Source organism: Charadrius vociferus, unplaced genomic scaffold, assembly GCF_000708025.1.
Source record: "Charadrius vociferus isolate BGI_N301 unplaced genomic scaffold, ASM70802v2 scaffold15, whole genome shotgun sequence".
Classification (NCBI taxonomy): Eukaryota; Metazoa; Chordata; class Aves; order Charadriiformes; family Charadriidae; genus Charadrius; species Charadrius vociferus.
In genome coordinates this window covers 6,015,541-6,036,171 of record NW_009650064.1, presented here as the reverse complement: position 1 = coordinate 6,036,171, position 20,631 = coordinate 6,015,541, and positions in this window count along the sequence as shown.

The window sequence follows — 20,631 nt, the reverse complement described above, 5'->3', positions numbered from 1 at the left end:
GTTGGTCAGTTTTGGGTCACCTGTCCTGTCTGCTCCTTCCTGCAGGTGGGACCCCACTATGCTTTTCTGCTTCTGACCCTCCAACGGGGCAAATAACAAAGTTGGTTGGCCTTGGGTGTTAGAGCAATAAGTATAAGCAAGAGCCTCTCTGCATACCATGCCTGGGCATCAGCTATAAACATAGGTCTTATCACTCTGAGAGAGTGAACATTGTCTGCACAATATGCTGTTAATTTCAGTAGTTATAGAGGTGAAGAAGAAGTGAAGTTACTGAACAAAATTGGTTCCATTTTACCTCAAACCAGGACAACTAGTTAACTCCCTCAGCACTCATGAATACACCCTACTGGGTCCCATGAACATATGTATGTCCCAATTGTTTAAATGTTCCCTGATGTGATCCTTCTCTACCAAGGGTAAGTCTTCTCTACTCCAGACTTTCCCATGGACCTCAGGGGCCTCAGATTCCTGAAGGCTGGTCTTACCAGTAAAGACTGAGGCAAAGATGACATGAAATACAGTCTTTTCTATTTCCTTTGTCACCAGGTCCCCTGCCCCACTCAGAAGTGGGGCCACATTTTCCCTAGTCTTCCTTTTGTTGCTGATGTACCTGTAAAAGCCCTTCTTGTTGTATTTCACATCCCTCACTAGATGGACTTCGGCTTTCCTAACCCCTTCTCTGGACACATGAACAGTGTATCTATGTTCCCTTTGGGTCACCTCTCTTTGCTTCCACCTTTGCTTCCTTTTTATATTTCTATTTTGTCAGGAGCTCCTTGCTCATCCATGAAGGCCTCCTGCTGCCTTTGCTTAATTTCCTGAGCCTCAGGATGGATCATTCTGGAGCTTAGAGCAAGTGATCCTTGAAAATTAACCAGCTCTCCTGGTCCCTTCCAGTCTCCAAGACAGTCTTCCTTGGGATTCTTATAAACAGATCCCTGAGGAGTCTAAGTCTACTCTCCTGAACTCCAGGGATGTGATCCTTCTGTTTGCCTTGCTCTCGCCTCCTGCGGTCCTGAACTCCACCGTTTCACGGAGCTCCAAGGCTGTGCCTGACCTCCACATCCCTGATCAGTTCTGCCTTGCTTGTAAGTATCACATCCAGCAGAGCATCTCTCTCATGGATTCCTTGATCACCTGTCTCAGGAAGTTGCCATCTGTGTATTTCAGAAACCTGGATTGTTTGTGCCTTGATATATTGTCCCAGCAGCAGATATTGGGGCGGTAAAAGTCCCACAAGAGGACCAAGACCTGCAAACATGAGGTTTATTCCCATTACCTGAAGGAGTCTTTATCTACTTCTTCCTGATCAGGAAAACTGCAGCAGACATCCACCACAGTGTAGCTTGTGTTGGTCTGCCCTGTAATACCGACCCACGAGCTCCCAGCTAGCTCATCATCCAGCACCAGGCAGAGCTCCAGGTGATCCCAGTGGCACACAAAGGGCAACTCCCCCTCCTTGCTCTCCCAGCTTGTTATTCCTAGAGAGCCTGCACCCATCCATAGCAGTGCAGCAGAGCTATCCCACCACGGTCCTGTGATCCCAATAAGATTGTAGCTCTGCAACTGCATGCAGACCTCTATTTCCTCTGGTTTGTTTCCCATGCTGCTTGCATTAGTGCAATGAATTAGTGTGCTTCAGGGAGGTACCCAGTCATGCTGATTCCCCAAAGGAGAAATGAGAGCTTTCCCCGTGACACTGTCCCGAAAGCACTTTCTTAATTATGTGCATATGATTGAGGTAGCATCCCTTCAACCCAACAAAAGTTGATTAAGCTTTGTCTGGTGGATCCCATGTGTGATTCTAGTGTTCCTCGATTGTCCCATGGTTGTAAAAAACAAATCTCTGTTGTCAACACCAGCTGCGCAACCAGTTGCTGACCCACAGGATCTGTCCTCTCCCCCTCAAGCTGATGGCATATGGGATTGGAGAGACATGAGGAGTTTTTTAATGCACAACAGTCAGGAATGAAGCATGTGGTATCTTATGAAAACCCTTATGAGTTTGCTGCCCCAGGGAATGCTTTTTCCACCCAAATTCACTCAAAGTACACTCACAAGCCAAGGAAGGGACTTTCTCTTCCTTACACATTGGGCTTTGCAAGGACTCCAGGGGGTTGGTGAGATTTTGGGCTAGACTTGGACCAATAAGAGAGGTTGAAAGCCAGAAATCCCTGTTCAGACTGTGCATCAGTAGCACCCCTGACTGATCCCTACCTGCCTTACCCCGGCAGATGCTGATGGCATAAGTCAAGTCAAGCTCCTTGTAGCAGGCACTGGGATGGTGCTCTGCAAGATGCAGGTGACCGGGGCAGGCTGAATGTACAAAGGGGCCTTTTGGGGGTGTAGTAATCACTCAGGAATAATGCTGATTCCACAGAAAATAATTTAGTTTTGGTCTAGATGTGACTGGAACACTTTGAGGGTGTCCCAGGGGGCTACAGTGTCTACAAATTGGATGATCTATCTTATGCTAGTGCCTTTTGTGAGCAATCCCACAGAATAAAGTGGAAAGGGCCACCACGATACAACGGTAGTAATATTATGGTATTGATAATAATTGGTCTTGATGGTATGTTCAAAACCACACATAGTTCAAGTAAGTTCTACATCCATGCAGCTTATGTATTGTCATCTGGGGCATGCATCACTCTTCCAGGGAATGACAGAGCTGCTGGAAGCGTAATGCCTAGACATAAACTGAGTGGTATCCTCTACTGTGTCTCATGAAGTAGACCAGCTCTACTGACTTTTCTGGGATTGGTACCATGATCTCCTTGCCCACTTTGGAGCGGCCAGCACTGCTAATGGTGCTAATGAGGAAAATCCAAGGTTGTTTGCAGGCTGTGTCTAATCATATTTAATCAGTCCCTTGCAAAGTAAAGGTGGGTTGAAATTGTACACTGCCAGGCAATGTTGGGTGAGTTATTATAATTATTATTCAAAGGAGACAGTTGATAAGAACTAAAAAAAAAAAAAAAGAAAATTGCTTCTGTTCCACAGGGTTCCTAGTTGGCTGGAATAGATCATCATCTCATCTTTCACCTAAACAGGAATCCCTGGACTCCCTCAACTACTCTCATTTCTGAGTCAGCCTCTAGCTGAAACAGCATTCCAGAAAGAAGATAAGATTATCCTTGATCAAAACAACTTTCTTATTCTCTATTCTGGCTGGACAAGCTCTGTGGAGGAAGTGGTTGCTGAGAGGGAAAGGAGAAAAGCCAATGTTGCACTGCCTCAGGACCACTCCACCTTCTGGAACAGAGAGAGCTGGAAGAGCTGTGCATCTTGCAGAGATGCGCACTCTGCTCCACTGTCCTCCACTAGCCCTACCTCACCTCTCCCCTAGCGTGTTTTCAGCATACTGTTCTCCAGGCTCTTAACCTGTGCAACAAAGAGTGGTTTAGTGTATAGGCTTACGTAGAAAGCCCAGACAGAAAACCCTGCTAACTTTACAGTTTTCACCACGAAAGAGACCTTTGGCCCTATGGTCCATGCACAGCAGTAGAACAAACGTTTGCTGGCTGCAGAAAGCTGCAGGTCAGGGTAATCACAATGTATTGAAAACTCACCAAATGCTCATTAATCAGAAGCATGGAGTCTTTGTTCAATGACCAGACCAACGTCATCTGGTAGAAATACTTAAGGTCCCTCAGTATTTGATATTTGTCAGCAATTTGTAGCTGGAACTGTAACACCTGCAATATCTAAGGATGGAGTGCAGCTCATATTATGACCTCCTGAATGGTTTCATCCAAAACCCATCAAAGCTGGGAGGGAGTCTTTGGCTTCAACTGTCTTTCAGTCAGGCATTAATCTAATGCACCATAACTATCTCAGACAAATTCCTTTTTGTATCAAACTGCCCTCTGAAACTGCTTTTTTTTTTTTTTTTTTTTATTGCTTCATCAAAACACATCCAGCTGTTCCTGTTCTTGTATCAGTACAATTTGCCCCAGACATTCCAATGGAAAATTGTATGCATATATAAGTCAGTAACAGCTGAATCCATTTTCTTCAAACTCCCCTTATTTTAAATCTAATGGAAATCTAGAGAATGTGATTTGCTTGTCCTAACTTAATTAGATCAGTAATTTTAAGATTATTAGCACTGGGCTTTTTTACTTCTGCGCAATATGTTTTGAATTCCATCTCTTTGCTCATAGAAAAATGTTGTTACACAATGGGTTATTTTAAATTGTAAATGTCCAGAAAACTTTAAACACATATTAGGGTAGTACAATGCAAAGAGAAAGTGGCAGTGATCTCTTCAGTACTCCCAGCTGCTATTGGCCACATGACATGATAATAATAATAGCTTGCATTTCTGCTGAATATTTAGCTTCAGGAAAAAAACTTGAAGGATGTTGGGCAGCTCTCGAGCAATTTATGAATTCCATATGTTTATAAGTGTCTTTAAATACTGTGAGGGATTTACAGTATGAAAACATGTTTGGTCCTAGGAGGTGCTGACTGTCCATGGGCAAGGAGGAATATAATTGCATTTAGGACATGCTGCAAATGCCATCTGCTTTGATGTGATACATCTGTGCAGCTGTGGGGTTTAGCAAACTCTGCCCACCTGGGAATGATGTGTCCCATGCAGGATACAGAGGAGAACCAAAACTCCAGGACACTGAATCAAACAGCTTCTAAAGGAGGCAGGAAACAGACTTGCTGGGAAAACTAATGAAGAAATGACACTGAAGTTCTCTGCTGAAGGATGACAAACTTCTAGGTAAGACAGGTGTATTAAACCTGCTGCTTTCAAAATCTTTTAACCTTTTGTTCTAAAGGATTAAACTGTGCTGTGGCGTTAAGAAGGCTGGCCCATAAAGGCTTCTAGAAAAGTGACTATTCAGCCTAAAAGGAACTTGCAGGATGAGGCTGACAAGTGCACAGGTTACTGCAATCCAAGATCTAATCTAAGGCCAGGAAAATTGGAGCCTTCTCCTCGCGGAGGAATGAGATGCCCTGAGGGACCAGAATGTCAGGCAGAAGAGCAATTCACCCTATAAACACTATCCAAGATAAGGCCAAGGGTGAGGGGCTGGAAACTGCATCCTCCATTCACGTGGACAGTCTTTTAGAACTTTGAAAGTTCACAGCGTATAGAGATGTATTGCTTGAACCAAGAAGAGGCTTCATTTTGACGTCTTCAGTCAGCATATTTCACTTTTCCTGTTCCCAAATGAAAAAATTCTGCTTTGTTGAAGTGCCCAAACTACCTCGGTTAACATTCATGTACATGTCCAGATGACATGGAGAGTGCTGTAGCTTGTGTTGCCAGTTGATGTTCACCACTGTGGTTCAGGTACCTGAACAAGTTTCCTTGCAGTCCCTTGTGCTTGACCCTGGGGTCCCTTGGCTCCTGTGGGTCACCACAAGAGCTACTTACAAGGGGAACTTTCCCATTGTGGGGAATGTAGTCTGGCCAAGGCAGACCTATAATTTTGAGGCAAGAGAGTATGGGCCACCTGAGTTAAAAACTTTCATAATGGAAAGTCCTGCTGCAGTGAAAGCAGAATAGAGCTGGGCTGACTCAAAAAGGAAAAAAAAAAAAAAAAAGCCAGTTTTGTCAGTTCAATAGGCCACAATGTGCTGAAAATGTTGAAGCAGTTTAAAATGATGACTATATATATTATTTTTTTTTTTTAAGTTTCACTGATGGAGAACTGAAGTGTTCCATGACATAAAAATCCTTTGAAAGATCATTTAGACAGAATCAAAATAACCAGCTCTACTTAAAAACAAGTTGCCTTAGATTATACAGCAGACAATATAGTAGGCTCATATATAATCCACCAGACCACAGCACATCCCAGGAAAGTCATTAAGTTTGAATCCTGTTTCTGTGGAAGTCAATAGCAAAACTCCCACTGATTTTGCTAGCAGCAAAATTTCACCTCTTGGATGCAGTTTTTACATTCCTGTAAGGGTGAACAAACCACTCTGTTTTAACCGTGAAAAAGCAGGATCATACCAGCACAAACAGAGGTTTTTATGAAAATTCCATTGCCAAATGAAGGAAATAGTTATAATTTAGCATGCTGATGACCCTTGTTCAAAGTGCGTTCCCTGGTTAACATGCAAGAGCAGGTGAAAAGAGCAGGTTCGTCTCTTCTGAAGGCTTCCTTGTAATTATTTTTTTTACAATATTCTAGGCAAAAGAATTTTTATCTTCTTCTATATTTCATTTCTCATGTTGCTATGAAACCTAAAGAGAACTTTGTATAGAAGATAGTGTTGGTTAGAAGATAGTGGAATAGTGTTTTCCTTGTTATGAGTAAATGGTCAGCCTGAAGTTACCATTAAACAACACTTCTTGTAAAAGATAAGGCAGGACTTTAGCAATATCCTAAATAATAGACTTTTCTGAAACTATCTGTGTGCTTAAATAAAGCCATACTTAAGTGCTTGCATTTATTTGAGTTTTCCCTTCCCAGATAATGAAATTACAGGGAAAGCACTGATATCACTTAAAACTTTTAAAATAATAATGATAATAATTCTATTGTTAATAATGTTTCAGATAATTTTTAATAATTATAACAAATCAATAAAAAAGAAGAAATAATAAATTAACATAAATAAAAATAACAAACAAAAAGCCATAGAAACAAGGGAGTTTTACTGAAAACCAGATTTTTATTTTCTTGTGACGGAATCTGAAAGAAATTTCTAGCACTGTTTTATGTCTGGTTTGGAACTGTAATAATCTTGCCTCTTGGCATTTTAGCTATATTCCACCACATCACTGTCCCACCAAGTTTTCTTATCTTTATTGTGGCCACGAAGTAAACCAAGCTTTCTACAGCGTACCATTTTTCTGAAGAAAGTGTAAGTAATGAATCATCTGTCCTGGCATGAGAAGTTAGGGTAATTCAAGTTTCATACAAGGGTTTTTGCAGCTCTGTTTGGCAGTACTCTGGAGGTGTGAAGGGCTGACTAGAGCTGATTGAAATTAAAATGGTGTACAAACCTCCTCCTGCTCCTCGCATGCAGTGAAATTGATCCAAAATGGATTTCCTTAAGCCACAGGTATTAGATCAGAAATCGGATACTTTGATTTTAAAATATGTTCATATCTTTTGCAAAGCAGCCATTTCCAAATCAAAGTTTAAAGAAAGTGAGATGTTGCCGTTCACGTTTTTCATCCTGCTGGCTTCAACACGCAGTGCAACACTTGAGGAAGAACATGCTGAAATTACCTTCATTAGCTAGGAATTAGGTGTATAAAACAACAGGGGTGTCTTTCTGTAGTGGTGCTACCAGTATGATACTTCACTCAACAACGTCAAGAGTTCATTTTCTCAACAACAAGATAGCAAATCTCGTAGAAATGCAATGGGGAGTGTCCTAGACAAAGTGTTGGCAAATGCTAGTTACTAAAGGAGCAGACACTACCAATAGACTCAGAGGTAGTACACATGGTGCCCAAGAAAACAACCCTGCTTCCTTTCTGCTGCGTTTACGAGGTTAAAGAGCTGTGTGTTATGGTTTGTGGTACCACAGAAAATTATCAAAGAAAGCATAATGCAGGTCTAAGGGGAAATAAGCATGTAAAAGGGTAAATTCTTACCCTTCCCTTTTAGAATTAAAATTTTGGAGGCTCCACAGTCAACAGCGAAGCAAGACTCCTTTTCTATCTGAGCTTCTGCTTTCCCACTGCTCTTGAGGTCATGTGAGCCATTGATTAAATTTTCTCTTTACCTTTCTCTCAAGCCTCCCTGCTTATTGCACTGTCATCCTCTTGTCAGCTTCTTCTATCACAAGTCCACCCCTGCTTAGAAACACTCACCAGTTCCAAACACCTCCATAATATATGTGCTGAGATAGGGCAAATCTGAGACTGAAACAAGTATTTTACACCTTACAGTGACTTTTCAAGGTCTTGAATCTACATCCCTCCATCACAACCTAAACTTTACAGGGTGCCCAAGTTGTAGAACTGCAATCATTCACTTTTCATAGACAAAAATATTGCTCAAGTGGAAAAAATGAAGCCTCTCCATTTTCAAGACTGAACTTGACATCTCTTGACCACCAGCTTTCTGCAGGAGTTAAAAAAAACCCCACCCCACCTCTTTAGACTGATGGTGACCTCCTTTCATGTCTCTTCCAGGATCTTTTGATTTGAGAACTGACCTTCATAAGGCACAACTTAAAAAGGCACTTACGACATTTCATTTAATTTACTATAGTTTCTGAGCTTCCTTGTTCAAAGACCTGCAGGATACCTTATTTCATTTAAGTCCTGAATGAAAGCAAGCATTCAGGAGTAACTGATTTGCCTTCAGTTTACCTACCACAGTTCCTGAGATCCCAGCATACAGAACTTTACTCAATCACACACCCTCTCATTCTGTACAGATATCCAAGTATGAAATACTGTGCTGGAGGGCAATGAAGAGCTGAGACACTGTTGTCTTATCTTCTTAACCAGCCATTTACTTGTAGAAGTTAATATGGTTGGGACTGTGTTGTGGGAAGGGGAAGGAAAGACAATTTAATCTTTGTATAAGGAATATCAGAATTTACTGATGCGTCCTTTTGAAAATCTGAAATAAAGATTGTTGTTGTTGTGTATTATAAATGGTAGAGAGACTAAGAATATACCCAAAATATGGTGTCAAGGCTGTGATGTAATGTGAAGGGGAGATGACTCATACGATGCTGCACTGTTGAACTGCTGGAATAAAATAGTGGAAGAGAAAAGGGGAAAAAACAGAGAAATGAGAGAAATTCAGAAAACTATACAATTCCAGGAACTAAAGTATTCTGATACTGGAGAGTGTGAAGCTTTTGTAGAAGAGCGCAAAAGAGAGATGTAGACATGGACATAAGGAAAACAGAATGGGTGTGATAGATAGCAAAACGCAGAGATGATCTGGTGTAAGATTCAAATCAAATTATGTGGAGAGATACATTCCTATCTACCCATTAGATAACAGCAAAAAGCCTCAGCTACCATTTTGTTGCTCTTTACAAAATACTGTGTGAATAGATGACTGCTCCAGGAGTGCAGAGGCCTGGCTGCCTCAAGACACACTACTCCTGCCCCTGCTTCCCCTCGTAGAATCCATCCCATGCTCTCCTAGAGACAGACACAAAGCTGAAAGCACACGGGACCTCTGAAGTGATGCTCAAACGCCAAAGACAACAGCTTCTTAGAAAAAGTGGAGAGAGCTGGCAGTAATCACAGGTTTGAGATCTGAAGGTTACATGCTTAGTGTGTTCCCCTGTGCTCATGGTCTAAGGATACTCCTCAGACATCTTTAAATTTCATTCTCTTACCGACAGCTTGTATGTGTGTTTTGCATGTGCAACGTTTAAAATAGCATGGGAAAATAAGAAAAAAAACCCCAAACCCGAAGTCTCACAACTCAAGGTTGTGTTCTTAGACAATTAGGGATGACTCCAGCTCAACTTGTGTCATCTTGGTCTGGAGTCTGGTACATCCTCTCTCCTGGATTTGGTATGTTCAGGGTGCAGAGAGGGCACCTAGTCACTGGTGAAGATTTTTTTTCTTAAAATTGATCTATTGCTTGCTAAGTCAACCCATCTCCAGAGGAACACAGCTACTAGTCAGTCTTCTAAAACTCCATGGATTAGCAACAGATGTTTTCTCAGTTGTACAATGGAAAACATTTTTTTCTTCTTCTGAAGGAAGCAACATATTTCTCTGGACTTGGTACAGTCTGCTATGGTTTGGGTATGGTCTTCACCCACAATAGCTTTGGTAACAACACATATAATATAAGACAACAATCTTGCCTTCAGTTATTTAAGAGAAACCCGACTCCACTCTCGAGACAATATAACTCTGGCCGAAGGAAGTTCAGTTGGCTTCTTCTTTCTCTGAAAAACAGACCACACAATTGTGGTGGATGAAAGAGTAGCCAAAAAATTAAGAGATCATTTTCAGACAATTATATATATTTTTTTCAACTACAGTATTTTTCCCAGTCCTCCCACACTTGCAATATGAACTACTGCATATGCTTTGTGAAATTACCATCTACTGCTCAGTTTATTTTTGTAATCACTGGATTTTATTTCATTTGTTTGCCTTTTGACCTTGTTTTGATTATGGAGAATTTTAATGATCAAGGGATCTCTAGATTAGAGTTTCTTTAATGCAATGTGCTATCCATAGAAAATTGGAGGAATTTCACTGATGGTATTGATACTCTGGTTTATCCCCACAATCAGACAAATACTTAAGTTACTACCAAGGGATTTTGATTCCTCTAGTACCTTTTCTCCTGATACTGTTTTTTTTTTTTTTATCAGATCACTTTGTGAAATTCATTTAGAGCTTGAAACCCAACCGCGTGGTTCACTTTAGATTTTTTTTTTTTAAATTTACCAGCTTGGATTCTTCTAGTAACTTCATAGCTGAGTCAGGTTTGTTGACCCCTGTAGCAGCTTTCTCTTAAACAATCTGCTGAATTGTACAATGCACATGTGAGCAAAATGTTAGACTTGAAATGCCACCAAGTATTTTCTATTTCTGAAACACCCTGGTATTCTAAATCACACAGTGATTTGAAAGTCAATGGAATGAAGCTCAGGAGAAAAAAGAGATCTAGATTTACTGTTAATTTGATATTTGGAAGTGATATTTCATTCTGCATGTGGATGCTGAAAAAGCTGCCAAAACCAGGCTTTGCTAAAACATCATAATTACTGGTTCCTCTAATCCCCAAATACAACATTGTTTGATGAAAACAATCCATTCTTCAGTCTCTTCACCCCACCATCTATTGTTTTATACCAGTTATTTATAAAGGGAAATGTCTGACTTTTTGAAATGGAGTACTTGAGTCACTATTTGATTAATTCCTTCTCCCTCTGCATTATCAGTCTTGATTTAAATGGCAGGTTATTGTGTTCTGATTGTCTCATGTTTTAACCAGTCAACTCCTTTTGCTTTGGCCTTTTCTCTATCAAAATGAACCTCACTTTTTATCCCCTGTGAAAGCCTCTCTACTTGTTATGCCACTGTGTTCTAAAAGGAACCTTTGTCCTGTTTGGCATACTGAGAGGAGCCGCGGGCTAGGTGGAGTCTGAGGCATGTCTGGGTGCAGATGTCCATGGCCAGACACAGTGTCTTGGTTGAAAATTATTCCAGGCTGATAAGTCCAACAAGTTACTCCCTTCATGAAGAGCCTCAGTGTTCCAGTTGGTGTCTGCGAGAGACTAGTAAAAGTAGATAAAGGTAGACATTTTCTTTCTCCAGCTACTATAAAAATAATAATGAATAAAATGTAGATAATACTAAAAGTGAGGCAGCCTACCAAGTGGCATGGTTTAGCTAAGCTTTGACTGTGGTGTTGGATGGAGAGCACTGTGGCGTGGCATGTCGTGGGACACAGATGTCTGAATTCAGTTTTGCTATTGTGCATACAAAACTTCCTCAGCCAAAAGTGCCAACTCTCAGCCTCATGCCTCAGTCAGTTCTTTTCCAGAAAGTCTCAGCCACTCCTGAATAGTGGGTATCCGAGGATGTGATTGCTGTCTGTGATCAGTGCTTTCTGCCAGAGAAGCGAGATCATGTTGATATCAAACAGCAGAGACCAGGATGTGCCCTTACAGCCCTGTGTACCAGTAACCAGAACTGCCTTCTGCTGCACTTCTTCCACCCAGCAGTTCTGGCCATCATGACCTCTCTGAAACCGTACAAGGCATTTACTCACCCAGCTGGATTATACATAAGCTGTTTCAAACTGAAGACCTTCACTTTTTTGTCACATGCTATAGATTACTCCCAGGCTGGCTGAGTTTGTGTTCAACTGCAAACAGTGCTTGGAAGCTGAAGGAACCCAAGCTTTGTGTGTTCTTGGTGAAGGGCTTGGCAGGGCATGATTTGTAACAGCAGTATATTGTTCTTGCTTGGCTTTAAATCTTAGCACTGCACTTCCTCAAGCAACTATCTGACACCCCAGAGTTTGAGAGGAAGGATGATGGCCTTCAGACATCTAATGACAGGTTTTGGTGGTGGTCACTGTGCAGAGCTGACTGCTCTACATTTTTGACCCACCTTCTGTGAGAGCATTGTGCTGGCACCACATTTGGAGGCACTGGTAAGGCTGCTGGGCGTTTGGTGTGGTGCTGTCTCAGAACCGAGCCCCCTTTAACAATATCAGTTTCCCAGGCTGCTTGGTAAGGGTTTTAAGCTGTACTTTTCTTTCCAGATTTCACCATTATGAGAAACCTGTCTATCCTCTGCTAGTTGGGGCAGGCATGTTAGTGACAGCTCACATATACTGAAATCTGCCTTTATGCTATACTGTCGAAACTTCTCCTCCAGGTGTGTTATTTTCATTATATAGCATTTAGATTAGTGTTACTGTTTGTTTAACTTCTTTGTAGCAGATCTAATTTCCAAAGCTGCTTGGAGCCTTTTGTCATGCTATTTTACTATTTTTCCTCATCTGCTTAGGCTTAAGCACTCTGTATATGATAAAAAATTGTTTTATTTTCCTGTAAAACACCTTGGATACTGAATACAACCCATATGGCAGTTTGAGGAAACAGCATCTCCCAAAGAGGGTGTTGAATGTGCACAAATATGTGCTTGTTTTTTACTAAGGGCACCTGCCAGAACCCTGCTGACACATCAAGTGTAAAAAAATATTTGGCATCAGTCATCTCCTCCAAAATTTCCTTGTAGATATTGGAAAATATTCTCTTTTATGTATTTATTTAATTCTGCAGGATATTTCCTGGTCCTCATAGCCTCATCTACACTGGAAAAGTAAACATGCCATGGCATGTTCTCTAGTACTGAGGCCAACTGGAATGGATACGAACTGAGTCCATGCTAGTAAATTTGCTGTCCCCCAAAACAGTGACAAGTTAGTAGGGATGGGCCTTGGAATGATTTAATCTAGTTATAGAAACATAATTTGAAAAGACTAAATCAAAAGTCAGGTTAGGTACTATCTAACTGCCTTATAGCAAGATGGAGGTGGCAAGAGCAAGAAGTGGGTAGGTGATGGCAGTAGGAGAAAGAGGAGAATAAGAAAGATGTCCATGTAAGTGGCATCCTCTCCTCCCTGAGGGTGGAGGCAACCCAGGGCAGCCCAGATGGCCCCGACCATGCTTGTGCTGTGCACTCGTGGAAGGCTGGCCAGCTCTGCTGAGTGAACACTCAACTCTGCTCTTCAACATGTCAGTCTGTGGTGCCACAGAGCAGAGCACAGAGACCTGTGGAGGGGGACAGTCATCCTGAGGGAGAAGCTGGTGGCACAGAGGGAATATTCTACGTGCAAAAAAAAAGGTCACTTCTGTCTGTTCTTGCTTGCCCCATTGGGCTGTGTGTTGGCTGGGTCTGCACCGTTGCCTGTTCAACAACATGATACAAGCTTGGCTGGGTCCTGATGGTTTTGGGGAGGGGGAAGAAGGAAACAGGATCAAACAGGCCATTGCAGGGACCTTGCACAGTAGCTGCCAAAGGAGGTGGTGTTTGCGGAGCAGCTGCAGGCTAGCAGGCGCTGGGAATGACCAGTCTCCCAGACTTATCCCTGAGTGGGCACTGGGCAGAACTTGGTTCCCTGGTTGGGAGTGGTACTGGGTTGGCAGTGCTGGAGCGAGCGCAGGGTGGAGGTCAGGGAAGTGTTTCTGCAGGTGCCTGCCATGGCAGTGCCTTGCCTGACTCACAGAGGGGTGCCACACGGGGTGACCACCACTGACCATACCTCTGCCTGGGACTTCAGGTTGTGTGGTGACCTCAGAGAGGGCTGGGCGCTCCTGGCTCTGCCAGCTGTTCCCAGTAGGCCTCCCTGATGAAACCCAGAGGGGTCATCAAATAGATAAGGAGTAGGTACCCTCAGGTCTACATAGTGACACCAGGGACAAGATAGGATATAGATAATCTGTGCAATGAGCATATTCAACTGTTGCATTAGCCCTTGTATTTATTTATAACTAGGGGAACTTTCTTAGGACCTGTCTCGTGATGCCTTTTCATCCTTATTTTATGACATAATGTCCTAAAAGTTTTCCTTGATTTCTTAAGTATTTTGTCCCTTGGTCTTTTGGTAAGACCAAGAATTTGGCATATTTTTGAGCCGATGAAAGTTTTACCAAAGCACAACATATTGCATTTAGATTTGATAAATTGTTGTAGCTAAAAAAGTGAAGGGTTCCGATAATCCTTCTGAGTGCAACATTTTAATCTTTTGTTTTATTTTATTTTATTTCAAAATGCATTCAAAACTAAAGTGCAATCAAAACAATTCATGTTAGAATAGAATTTGTTTTCAAGTAGAATGTTTGATCTAAAACATTTGTTATAGTTTTCTACAAAGTAACCTTGAATGCTTTATGCAAGACTGATTAGAATGTGAACAGGCATTGCTTTAAACATTAACTTGTTTCATTTTGTTTCTCTTTTATACCTCTTCTTGTCTAATGGCTCTATACAGATATTTATACATATTGTTGGCAATCACCAAATAAGAATGTAAAACTACACGACTGACTTATAGTTGTTATTTTAAATTTGCTACTTATAGCAGTAATAATTTAAGAGTTAATAGTAGCTACTATATCTAGCTATATAATTATTTGGTATAGCCTCAAAATGATGATGTTCTGCACTTACATCCAAGTGGCTGAAAGAACTGCAGTCCATGAAGGAGCACACACCAAGCCCATTGCATACAAGCACCTAAATCCTTACCTAAGACAAGACCCTGAAGCCCTCTTTGCCCCCAGCTTAGGTTTTGCAACTTCTAAAAAAGTTGTGGAGTCAGTTGTCAGCACTCTCTGAATGGTGAGGAGGGTAAGGATCTTCCCAAGAGCACTGCACTAGTCCCAAATTCGGGGTGGGAGCTACCTTGTGCCAAGCGTGAGGATGTTCCTGGAACATGGTCCTACTCAGGGCTGCCCCTGTGCTTTGCAGAAGCTGAGTCCTGTCCCAGGAGCAGATTCCTGGGGAACCATATGTGGTCCCCCAGGGAGACACCGACTGCAGAGGTGTTTAAGGTGGCACATGCTGTACAAGCTCTGGGGCTGGGAGCAGCACCCGGGAGTGACCTGATGGCAACAGGGCTTGACCAGCACTGTGCGGTGTGCCAGGCTGGGTCAGCACCAGGGCTGCCACACCTGAACCACGCTCCAACACGGGGCAGTGGGGTGCCCCATCCCTCATTCCTTTCCTTATGCCACCCTTCTGTTTTCTATGCATGTTATTAACGAGGAGACATCATCTTTTTCTGAATGATATTTGGAGCAGTTTCAGCTGGGTTGGGTAAAGGCATTCTTCATAGAGACCAAAGATTTCTCATTGAAATCCGTATTGGGTTTTACCTAGTAAATCACAGATAATAGGTCTAATACTGAGCGACTATCAGTACTGTCAGCTCTCCCTGACCTGGGGTAATGTGAGGCAGGAATTTAATCTTCCCCTGCAAGCATGAGCTCCTCTTCAGCCCCGTTACCTCCATCGCTGGGCCTGGGAGCAGACTGCCGAACTGCAGCCTCGTCTGAGGGTCTCAGTCTGGGTGTCTTGTGTAGCTGCCAGCATTCACTGACACTCTCTCCATAACCCTCAGCAACACATTCAGCTCTTCTGCTTTTCTAGGCCCTAGTTGCTTTGATGATTTAGTGTCCTCTTTGATTCTGGCCCCAGGCTTGGAAAAGTGAATGCTGCCAACCTGCTTGGAGCCCACAGGGTATTTTACAATTAATAGCATCCCTATTGTTTCCTCAAAGACTGCTTGGTATTTTCAGCCTGAACTTATCTTTGCCATTGTTTCATTTCCTCTTTGTTTCCCCTAACAGCCTGTTTTGATTTAACTCTATGTGGTCAGGCATGACATAGATTAAACTGAGTTGTGTATAACATTTGAAAAGTGCACGAACAATTGTCTCTATGTGGTTGCAATTTGCACACCGATACTTGCTTTGCATATTGCTCTTGCTGAATTGCCATCATCAGACCTGCACCTGCAGTTTGGTTCTAGCTGGAAACCTGTGTATTTGCACCTCAAAGTGCCTGGCAGCAAGCAAAAAAATAAGTTAGTTAGTGCTTGGGCTGATAGGGCTTTCTTTTAGTGCTTTTTCTCAAAGGAAAATTGGCTTTGGTCTCAACATTTTCTGGGAATGTCTGTTTTTTGCAGAGACTTTTATTGAAGTTTGTTTTTCCCAGTTTTCACCACCACTGCTGCTCACTTTCCAACCAATATTAATCACCCCAACAAAAAATACCGACCTCAGCTCTTGAAAGTGTACCCCCTTAGGTGTCTTCTTTACGAGCTACGAAAGTCTGCCTGAGGTTGCCCAAACATATGTTTGTGTATTTAACATCTCTCAAAATCTGGCAGATGTTACCCTCTCTATCATGTTACAGTGCAGAGTTTTCAGGTGTAACTCCTACGTCTGGAAAACTTTCCCCTGCACAAAGTGTGGGCTTGCAGCAGGCTGATCCTTTGCTCGCACGATCTAGTGCTAATCTCTTGGCCCACGTCCATGAAGCTGACCAAATCGCAGAGTCCTTTCTCAGAGAGGTATTTATTCTGTTTCTTTAGTGAGGGATAATTAATAGGCTTTGGATTTCCACCAGCCACTTGAGTGAATGGACAGGACAGCAGGAAGCAAAGATGAGTAACACTGGAGTCAGAAGTTCTTAGAAAGAGAAGTCCCCTTCTGCTTCAACATTATTTTGGTTGCTTATCGCTTCTTGATGTACAAAAATTGGCTTCCAAGCTATGATGCTAATAAAGCGCCACATTTTTTTTTTGTGCCTCTAGCTCCCCTGGCTTTTCCTGAACTTCCACCAGGGATTAATTTGGCCCAAAGCATCCACTCACAACTTCTATGGTTGCGGGGGTAGGCAGGCGTTCTGGCATGTGCTATGCCGAGTCATTACAAATTCTGTCTCTGGGACACAGCTGTGCCGGGGCTGCTGCTCTCTCTCACAGACACTTCATGCAGCCTCAGGCTGCTGACGCTGCTCGCAGCCTCCCTGCATTTCCACCTTGCCTTCCCTCGCTGGGCCAAAACACGGTTATCCCTCTGCTTTTCTCCCTGCCCTTCTTCAGTGTCAGCGGCACAGATTGTCTGCCACCCCTGTGCCCCGCGTGCAGGTGGCTGCCAGCAGTCATTCATTCTGCTGCGTCATATGCAGCTTTCATTTGGGGAGATCCTGGAGGTTGCTTCGTATAAAGCAGATGATAGAGTTCGAAGCAGCACTGGGTGCCTGACTAACACTTCCAGGATCTCTGGTCTTCCTTTGACAGCACTAATATATGAGGGAGAACACCATTCTAGTCTCACATGTCCGATTTCTGAAGCACTCCTTTTCTAATATAATTATTTTTTATCTGGTAATCCAGATAAAAGAAAGACATGATGGTTGTGACTTGAAGTAAACCAGAATTTGAGCAATTTATTCACAGTGCTGGCAGTTTTAGATTTAAAAACAAAACAAAAAAAAAAAAACACCAAAAAATCCCAACACAAAAATGTTTAATAAATGTGTAATAAACCCCAGTAATTCTTTGAGAAATAAATACCCTTCCAGATTCTATCAAAGCCTATTTGCCATTGGGGGAGAAAGAGGAAGGGGATGATGAGGGAAAGGTATTGCACTACAGACATTGACCCTGCATGCAGAACTGTGGATAGAAGGAAATTAAAATGAAGCAAGTCATTAATTTCCTTGGTCTGAGGGTTTACATTAGCAAAACAAAAAATCTTGCCAATTTTTTCAAAATTTGCAAGTCCTCAATTTGATCTTCTTTTAATTTTTTAACTTTCCCATCATAAAGCCAAATTTTGCTGGTAGTAGAGAGATTACCGTGTTTTCCCCAGATTTTCTCAAACTTTATCAGTGTAGATACCTGGAATTTAGTCCTGAAAGGCCATGATAACACCCTTTAGACCAAACTGTGGCTTGTGATCCTCCCCAAGCAGGGCCTGTTAGTCACAGCTCTATATTTGCATGTGAATTACACCAAACACAATACATGCTGCTGCTTTCCGAAGAGGTTACAGAAAAGAAGGAGGTGGCAGTTTGTGAAGGTCTCCACTCCTTTCCAGGGCAGCTTTAGAGACCCGTGGCAAGCTTCCTTCAGCCAAGCCTTGTGTGTGTCACCCTGCTTGTCCCCAGTCTAAATCACTAAGCGGTGGTGCCCTTGGTGGAGGCAGGACACTATTAAACCTTCTTGTCTAATGACTCTATACAGATCAGTAGGGTCAGTAGGCTTTGGTACAAAACATCTTCTCTTAAATCTGAGCCTGGGTTCAAAATTCCATGCCAGGTCCCATCACTGGTACTTTTGCCTTATCTTTTCACTTGACAGATCCTGACCTATAGATGTTTTTTCCTTGCAGCTTATGCAGCTACAACACAACTAAAAGCCTAGCAGCTCCTATTTCGTCATGTACTTTTCACAGTACATCTTGGCGTAAGGATCCTGGATGGTTTTCTGCAATGTGTTTGCCCTACAACAGACTATTTCATTCTCTTTCCTTTTCTTCCATCTAAAAAAGCAGAAGGTCCATGCAGCCCCATGGTACTCTGCACAGGTGCTGCCCATGCACCATCCCCGGCATGCGACAGCAGGTCACAGAGCAGCACATTCTGTTTTCCTCATTTCTGCTGCACAGAGGTTCTTTGAACACAGCCTGTGCCTCCAGAGTAAAACCTAAGATATGTCAGGCTAAGTTAATTTGTGGGCTAGACAAACTTAACAGTATCCCTGTATGGGTTTTGCACAGAATGTACCGGTGTCTGCAGACTTGGAAAGAGTTTGCTTTTCCGAGTGAGGCGATGGGAGCCAAATTCAGATGTGAATCTGAGTTCTCCAATTCTGGAGGGAGTCTGAGTTGGTGTATTTTACACCTTCTTCCGCCTCCCCTCATCCCAAGAGTGCATTACACTGACCTAGCTTCCCTCAGATTTAGTTTTCATTTATGTTCACTGAGATGCACTCAGGCTCACATCCACCAGCCACAGTATAAATCCCCCGGCTTTTTACATGAGCTCTGAACCTGGCTATCCAAAGCTGTGTTTGAGGAATTTAAGGAAGTCTTAAGTTAGTTAACCCCCCACCAAAGGGCTGAGAGAGAGGTGTGGAGCAAGAAGAGCAGATAATAGGAGAGCATAAGTTCAAACTTCTCCTTTTCTTTGCCTCCTAGCTCATTTGGTCCTGACCCCTGGTAAGTGAATATTATTAGCTGGCCTAAGATATTAACCTAAGATACTCCTAAAAGTATTCTAAGTTCACATTTAAAATATGGAGCGGGGGAACATTCTGCTGTATTTTCGGGACCCTGGTCCTGTGCTGACAAACACCAAAGACCCCAGCTAATCCAGAGCTGCAGAGGAGAGTTCAACATGTGATCTCCTCCCACCATCGGAGCCAGGATGGGCATGGGTTACGTATGGGCCCACAGCTTAGTCAATGATAAGCATTTCTGTGTGCCATACTAATGTATGTATGCTAACATGCATCTCATTATCAGCAATGTAATTATCAGCACTTTTCTCATAATCAATGAGTATTATCATAAATTTAATTATCAACACATATGCTATCGATATCCTGAAGACAGGTATTCACCACTTCAGGAAAAAAAGAGAGACCTACTGAAGAGCAGATTTACAGCTAAAAACTTAGCATATGTCATCAAGAATATATCTCAGTTCCTACCCAACAGTGATTAAACTTTGAGGCACCTTGGATATTTTGATTTAAATCACCTAATGACTATTATTATATACTCTGAGTCATATTTGAATCATAGAGTCATAGAATGGTTTAGGTTGGAAGTGGCCTTAAAGACCATCTAGTTCCAACCCCCCTGCCCCGAGCAGGGACACCTTCCATTAGACCAGGTTGCTCACAGCCCCATCCAGCCTGACCTTGAACACCTCCAGGGATGGGGCATCGACAACTTCTCTGGGGAACCTGTTCCAGTGTCTCACCACCCTCACAGTAAAGCGTTTCTTCCTAATATCTTCCTCTTTAAGTTTAAAGCCGTTCCCCCTTGTCCTGTCACTACACTCCCTGACATTTACTCTGTTTTCACAGTTGTGCAATAACATTGTCATGAATGGAGAGAAGAGTTTTTGTCTATGTACTTCCTTTACAATGTGGGTGACAGAGATTGCTCTGAATAACTTTGAAATAACAAGGGCTTTGGTACTAAACCTTTATTGAAAATGTTAGAGCTGTTTGCTGATGGTAACATTTGAAGGAAGCATCCTGCAAAGGCTGCACTTGCACTTCATTTGAGATGTTGTATATCCAGTTTCAAACACTGCATTGTAGCTAGCATGTACAAAGCTTAGCCTTTTCTAGTGTATAATGTCACTGTAGGATGTGCCTCATTGACTTACCAAACATGTAGATTAGCACATTGGGAGGTTCCGCATCTTTTGAGTTGTTCAGATTCAAGGGGCACCCAAACCTAGAAATAAGTTCACCACCAGAAAATGTTCTTTTGGTCCATTCAGAAGCAAGGCTGGTAAGCCTGAACACAGATCCTCTATGGGGACTTCGCTGTCTGAGTATCTAGCACGGAGGCGTGCTTACACTGCAATCAGTAGTGTGAAACATTCTAGATGCTCACATGCTGTACCTGAGCCTGCTTTGAATGGCCATTGTGTGG